General features: G+C 60.3%; 1 protein-coding gene across 7 annotated transcripts in view; it reads right to left on the reverse strand.

Moving 5' to 3' along the window:
* Syn3 (synapsin III) overlaps positions 1-6,445 on the reverse strand; it is a 278,828-nt gene that overhangs the window by 241,551 nt on the left and 30,832 nt on the right. The window lies entirely within an intron of this gene.

Genomic DNA, 6,445 nt, shown 5'->3' on the forward strand with positions numbered 1-6,445 from the left:
TAGCTGGCAGGGTACCTTTGAAGGAGATGTGGCTCTGCCCCAGAGCAGCACCCGCGCTCCCTGTTCCTCTTCAGTCCAACCCAAGTGGCCAACGCCACTTGTCCTGGAGCTATGCGGCTATTTCCCTGTGGCAAGGAGGTCTCTGCACCTGCTCTTCCTCCCCTGCCTTCCCTCACCTCCCAGGGCAACCCTTCTTCCCGCAAAGTCCCTCCTGCAGTGGCAGTGAGCTCATCTCAAACCCCCAGGACACCTGTGCCCTGTCTGTCCGACCTGAGAGCCCAGACAGGACTGGAGAATGGCAGAGCCCAGCCGCTTCTCCCGGGAGCATGATGCAGGCTTCCACAAGCCTGAGTGGGCGAGAGACGTTCGCTAAGGAGGCCAGCATCCACCCCAGGGGACCCCGCTTCCCGGAGAGGCTGGCATTCAGGCAGGGTAGCCTGCAGCCCATGTGGCTGAGCAGCTCCTTGGAGAGCAGGTCACGGGAGGGCTGGCTGTGGAGGCCAAGGCCGTGTGCATGGAGGAAGATGAGGCCAAGGCTCCAGCAGCAACTGGACCAACTAGACAGTAGGTCAAAGTGGAGACGAGAGAAGCCTGCGGCCCGGGCCCTCTCATTTGGATCCCTGCCATCTCCTCTGTCCCAAATGGGGAGCACTTGAACTGGGCTTGAACCTGCAAGGGATGGTGCCCGGTCCCTCTGGCAGCGCAGCTGGCCTCTGCCAGTTACCTTTGTTTATACCTAGCTGGCAGTTGCTGTTCACGGAGCTCCTTACGCCCTTGGAAGCCACATGGAACGAGTCCTTATCTTGGTGGTTTCCTCCTTGAACAAGTGTCTTCCTGACCCCACTATGGACATCCTGGCCCTGCTGTTCCAGCCCATTCCTCCTCCGTGTGCACCTGTGCACATGGATCTGGGCCACCCACCTCGACACGGTCTCAGTGGGGCTATCCCTAGGCTGACCCAAAAACACACGGTGCAACAAGCCCAGGTGATTCTTCCCCCAAAACTGGACTTTTGAGCAGAGAGGAACAAGGGTGACAGCAACAGGAGCAGGTTGTACAGGGGCCACCTGGGCATCCTGCCGCCAGAGCTCTGTGCAGCTGGGCCCTGCCTCACTAAACACGGCCTGCATGTTTTGCCTGCCCTAGGAGGCCCCGTGTTTCCAGTGAGTTCAGACTTTGCCTATGTTGGCCAATGTATTTTTTTTTTTCATGAAAGAACTCCCTACAGCAGAGGAGGAGGTACGGTGTCTGTACATCATCCTGACCAAGGCCTCAGCCTGTCCTCACTGCTCTGTACCTGAGGAGACAGAGGCTGAAAGGACAGCGCCTCCTGAACCCAGGACCACGGCACCCGCCAAGTCCTTAGGAAGGCGGCAGGGAACGAGACTGTTAGCAAGAAACGGCATCTGTCGGATTTTCTCCCACAGTTCTGCTCAGCAACATCCCCCAGATTTCTCAGCCCTTTCTGAGGGTGCCGCTCCCTTGGGACTCTGCTAGGCGGGGTAACAGCCCTGCACTGTTCCTCCCACCCCCTCTCCCCATGAGCCGGGGAGGAAGCGCAGGGCACCGGCCCTTCGATTGGATGGCTGCAGACCTCACGGAGAGGGGTCAGCACTTGAAAAATTCCTCAAGTCAAAGGGCTCGGGCTTGGGTGCCGCACAAGGCCCTCACTGTGTGCCCGCATTGTCCTTCTGATAAAAGGGGCCGGGCCTGGGAAAGCGGCGCCGTCTCCGGGCGACTGGGCAGGCGGCTGGGGAATGCCAGGCCCTCTCCGCCCCCAGGCACCAGGGCCCAGGGAGAGGATGCGGCCAGAGGGACAGCCAACCCAGGTGACACCGGGTGGCATGTTTGGGTCAAGGAACGAGGCAGGCAGTGCATGCAGGGCCCCATCTCTCCCAGAAACGCCTGCACTGCTGCCCGACAGGCAGGCTGCCCCGTGGGAGGGCAGTGCAGGGATGGAAGTGGCAGCAGGGCAGGACGACTGTCCCCAGCCAAGTGTCTTCAACAGAACGCTGTGTGTCTCTGCCGAGCCTCTCACCAGCACCGGGGGAGGGACAGCTCTTTCTCCACGCGCGCGTGATCACCAGCCTGCCAGGCCCCAGATGCCCTCTGGGCTTCTGGATGACCACCCTCCGGCATGGCCACTGCGGGAGAGGCCCTCAAGCGCCTTCCGTCCCCTGGCTCCCAGGACTGGGACAGTAACAAGCAACTAGCAACTGCAGCTAACTGCTCATAACAGCACCATTCGGGGCCTGTGGCGTCGGGCTGAGCCACAGCCGCCCCACGTGGCCACTCACATGAACCCCACGAGTGTCCTTCAGGACAGCTGAGCCTGTCACAGCGGGGCCGCGAGGGTTGAAGCTGGACCAGCCTGCGGTCACCCACCTGACAGGACCCTGCTCCAGGCTGCTGGGCTCAGGATGTCTGCCGGCTGAGCCCCCTCTGGTGATGTGGGCCTTGTGACAGCAGGGAAGTTGTTCACTGAGGACTCGGGGGACCCCGCTGACTCCCCCGGCAGAAAACCAGGAGCTCAGAGGCTAATGTTCTTGAGCTCCATAAGACAGCTGAAGGACACAGCTAAACTCCGCTTTTTGATGGGCCACAGTCATTCTGCACAGGAAATGCGTGTATGTACACTGCAGGTACGAACTGGACAGGTATGCTCCCCTGCTGACCCGACAGCCTCCCCACAAGCCCTGACACTGACACCGCTCCAAGATCACATCTGTCACCACCACTCAGGAGGTGCAAACAGAGGCAGTGTCCCCCTGGAAATGAGGGGGCCAGTGAGGCCCCGCACACCCTGGGGGTCACTCCAGGCTGTCCGGCGGTCTCTAGCAGGGGCTGGACCCTGTGTGGTCGGGTCGGCAGGGGAAAGCAGGGACCTGCAGAACAGCATGGACCTCCCACGCTGGGGCTTGTCCACAGCGGGCATCGACCAGGCATCAAGGCGCATCCCCCAGGGCAGCCCGAGGTCCCTGCAGACAGACTGGAGCCTGAACCCTCCTGCACAGTAAAGCCTGGGTCAAGAGCACCTGCTCGGTCACCAGCCAATGTCTCTCTGTCCGAGCTTCTCCTGTGCTAGGAGCTGGACCCGAGGGTGCCGTGGCCATGGGGCAGACACAGACTCTGCCCTCAGGAGGCTGGGGCACACACAGGTGTGAGAGAGGATGGAACCACTGTCGTCACCCCAGGGATGTCAGTGGTGACATGAGGACCCCACTTCCCAAGGAAGAAAGGGAGGCCCAGAACCGGAAAGCAGCCTGGCTGGGACCACAGAGCAGAGGTGGTGGGGCTGGGACCCTGTCAGCCCTGAGCTCACCCCGTTTTCTCTCCTGGGAACCTTGTGTGACGTTTGGAAACTGCATAACCAAAACATAGGGAAAAGAACAGAAAATTGTCCACGCACACAAGGACTACTTTTATAAAGGCTCCACAGGCGGAGACAGGGGGTTTCCTCGGGCTCCAGTGGGCCCGAGTGGGCGCTCTCCTCATGGATCCTCTGGGATCCATGGGGTCCTGCACGAGGCCACGGGAAGGAATGTGGGTGATGCCCCGCCATGAGCTCTCAGATGTGGTGTGCCCCAGGTGGGAGTGGGAGGTGGCGATGCCCAGCTTGTCCTCCAGCCGGAGCCAGGACTGACACCATGGCATCTGTTTAAAGTGGGGTCTGAGCCTCGCTCCCGTTACTAGAGGAGAACAGCAATTGCTCGCTCCCATCCAGTTATTAGGACAGAGCTGGGGCACTAGCAGGACTCACGAGGCTCCACATCTGGCTGGGAAAGCGCAGATGTCTCCACACAGCAGTGATGGGGGCAGAGCCCGCCCCATGTGTAGCAGGCAGCATGGGCAGGAGGCAGCCCGGAAAGGGCCCATACACGGCTCAGCTGCGCCCTCCTTGGCTGTGGGGCCTCACAGGTGCACCACATTCTGCTTCCTCTCCTAGAACAGCCCACCTGGCAGACAACAGGGCAGGAGTGGAACCTGCAGGAAAAGCTCCAGGCAGGGCAGAAACCTCCATCTGCAGCATGGGGTGTGCACGCTGCCACCACAGCCACCACGACTTCTACTGGATCGAGTGAGATCAGGCAGAAGAGAGGATTCAAGTGAGCCAGGAGGCCCTCGTGGGTCATCACTCACTACAGTGATTTGCAGCCGCACCTGCCCTGCTCTAGACAGGGGGCTCAGCACCAGGTGGTGAGGGTGCAGGGGACCCAGCGACCGGGCCGTCTCATGAGGCTGGAGAATCTGAAAAGGCACCGAGGGGCTTGTCCACAGCAGGCATCGACCAGGGGCAGAGGAGTATCTGACCAAGGCAGCCACTTGTCTCCAAAGAGTAAGAGAAAAAGAAAGCACAGAAAAGGCTGGAGGTGTAACGACAGATCGTTGTTGGGACAGAATCGTAGACACTCTGGGAAAATGGCCAAGATCAAGCTAGAGGAGAGCAATCTTGGCCCCTGGCACCGTGGGGAAGGGGTACAACCCGAACTGGCTCACCATTTTTTATGTTCAGTGATGGGATCTGAAAAATCAACCTGGGGTTCTGGCACATGCTATGCCAGTGGTAACAATCTCAAATATCAGCCAGCCAGTAACTGCAGCATTGGATAAAGGGCCAAGATCTTACACCTGGCTGAACCCAAACCCAAACTCCTCCCAGAGGCTCTGTGCTGCTAGCTGGCCCTAAGGTAAGGAGGTCTGGGGCCACCGCTCCCATGACAGGGCATCTTGACTGGACCTGGAGGCGTGCAGAAGGAAAGCAGTCCCTTGGGCACCAGGGACATGAGGAAAGGGAGGCAGCCTGGTCTCACAGAGGGAACAAGTATAACGCAGCCCGCTGTGGCCTGCAGCGCCTAGATGAAGCGTGCTCAGGTCACAGAGAGGGAGTGGTCACCAGCACCAATGGCAGACGGGAGTCGGCCCTGCAGGCTTCCAAGAGTGAATGACAACCCCCAGGTGAGGGAGACAGGGAGGAGGGCACTTGGGGAGGGGAGACAGAAGGTGTCAGGGGCAAGGGGAGAGGTGTGTGGGGGCCGGGAGGGGCTGCAGAGCGAAGCCCATAGGGGCAGGCGTACCGATGACTGAGTGCGAACTTTAGGAGGAAGCTTGGGGAAGGGAAGCGGGGTGCAGAGGGGCGGGCCAGTCTGTAGATGACTTACGGTCCAGAGAGAGGAAGTTTGGGTGGGACCAGGGGGCCAGGGCAGAGCTGGGGCTCTTGGGAAGGAGCGGGGAGTTCTAGGCAAGAACTGGAGCAGAGCAGCAGGTGGGAGGGAGTGCCAGTCACCGTGCCCCTTGTGTCCTTATGCTTCACAAAGACACAACTGCTCTCCAGCCAAGCTGCCAGAGCTGGCCTTCATGAGCACCGAAGCCCCTGCACAGGCCCTTCTTCCAGGGGAGGAGGCTATGGGACCCTCTGCGTCTCTTCAGAAGATTCAAGGTCAGATTGGGGATTTAGCTTAATGGCACCATGCCTGCCTGGCAAGCACAAGCTCCTGAGTTCGAGTCCTACTCCTCCTCATGACACCTCCCGTCATCCCGGTCAGCTGAACCCAAGGTGTGGGGGTGGGGGCAGAGGCTGGCCCTTCCTTCCAGCCCAGGAGGACATCCATGCTGCAGGACTCCAGACGGGAGGAGGTCAGTGAAGGGGCACAATGTCCCTGAGGGCGGGTGAGTTCACTCAGAGGCCAGACTGGTCCCTGGTTATCATCTCAAAGGGGAAGAAAGGGACTGTGTGAGCTGGCTTCTTCCTCCACACCTCCTTCTCTCTGGAGACAGTTCCCACAATGCAGGGTGAACGGGGCTGACCAGGAGGCCACCGCACAGCCAAAGGACCTGGGACAGCAGGGCTGGCCTGCCACCTGCTGGCTGCTTGCGGTGGGCAGGGTCTTCTGCCGGGGGAGGGGGGGACGACAGAGGGTCACCCGTCTGATTAAGTCTGGGAATGTACTGAAAGTAAGAAGCCAGGAAGTCTGCGGAGATTCCGGGACAGAGTTCTGTGGGGGAAGCGATGGCCTGTGGCAGGAAGTCCCGGTCAAACACACCCAGGGAATACACAGCCAAGTGCTAGGTCCGCTCAGGAGTCCCAGGTCCCTCTCCCCTTCTTTACCCAGCCAAGGGCAGGAAGGTCACCCAAACACCAAGGGTCACGTTCCCGAGGCCTAATTAAAGTGAGGTCGTGTGACGTGTAAAAAAATATACTGAGAGACGCCTCTGGTCAAGACGGCCACACCTGTGTGCACAGCCTGGGATGTATTACACGTTGGTTACTCCACAGAGCAAAGCCACACGTGACTGTTCCCCATTCCCCGTGCTGCCGCCCAAACCACACGGACAGGACACAGACCCGAGCCCCACTTCCTCCCCGGAGCCGGCCAGGGAGAGCGGCCGCCGGCCCAGCAGCGGGCACCCACATCGCACAGGCAGGCTTCCCCGGCAGCTGTCCCGA

Source organism: Fukomys damarensis, unplaced genomic scaffold (assembly GCF_012274545.1).
Source record: "Fukomys damarensis isolate Sample0158 unplaced genomic scaffold, DMR_v1.0_HiC HiC_scaffold_15, whole genome shotgun sequence".
NCBI classification, from domain to species: Eukaryota; Metazoa; Chordata; class Mammalia; order Rodentia; family Bathyergidae; genus Fukomys; species Fukomys damarensis.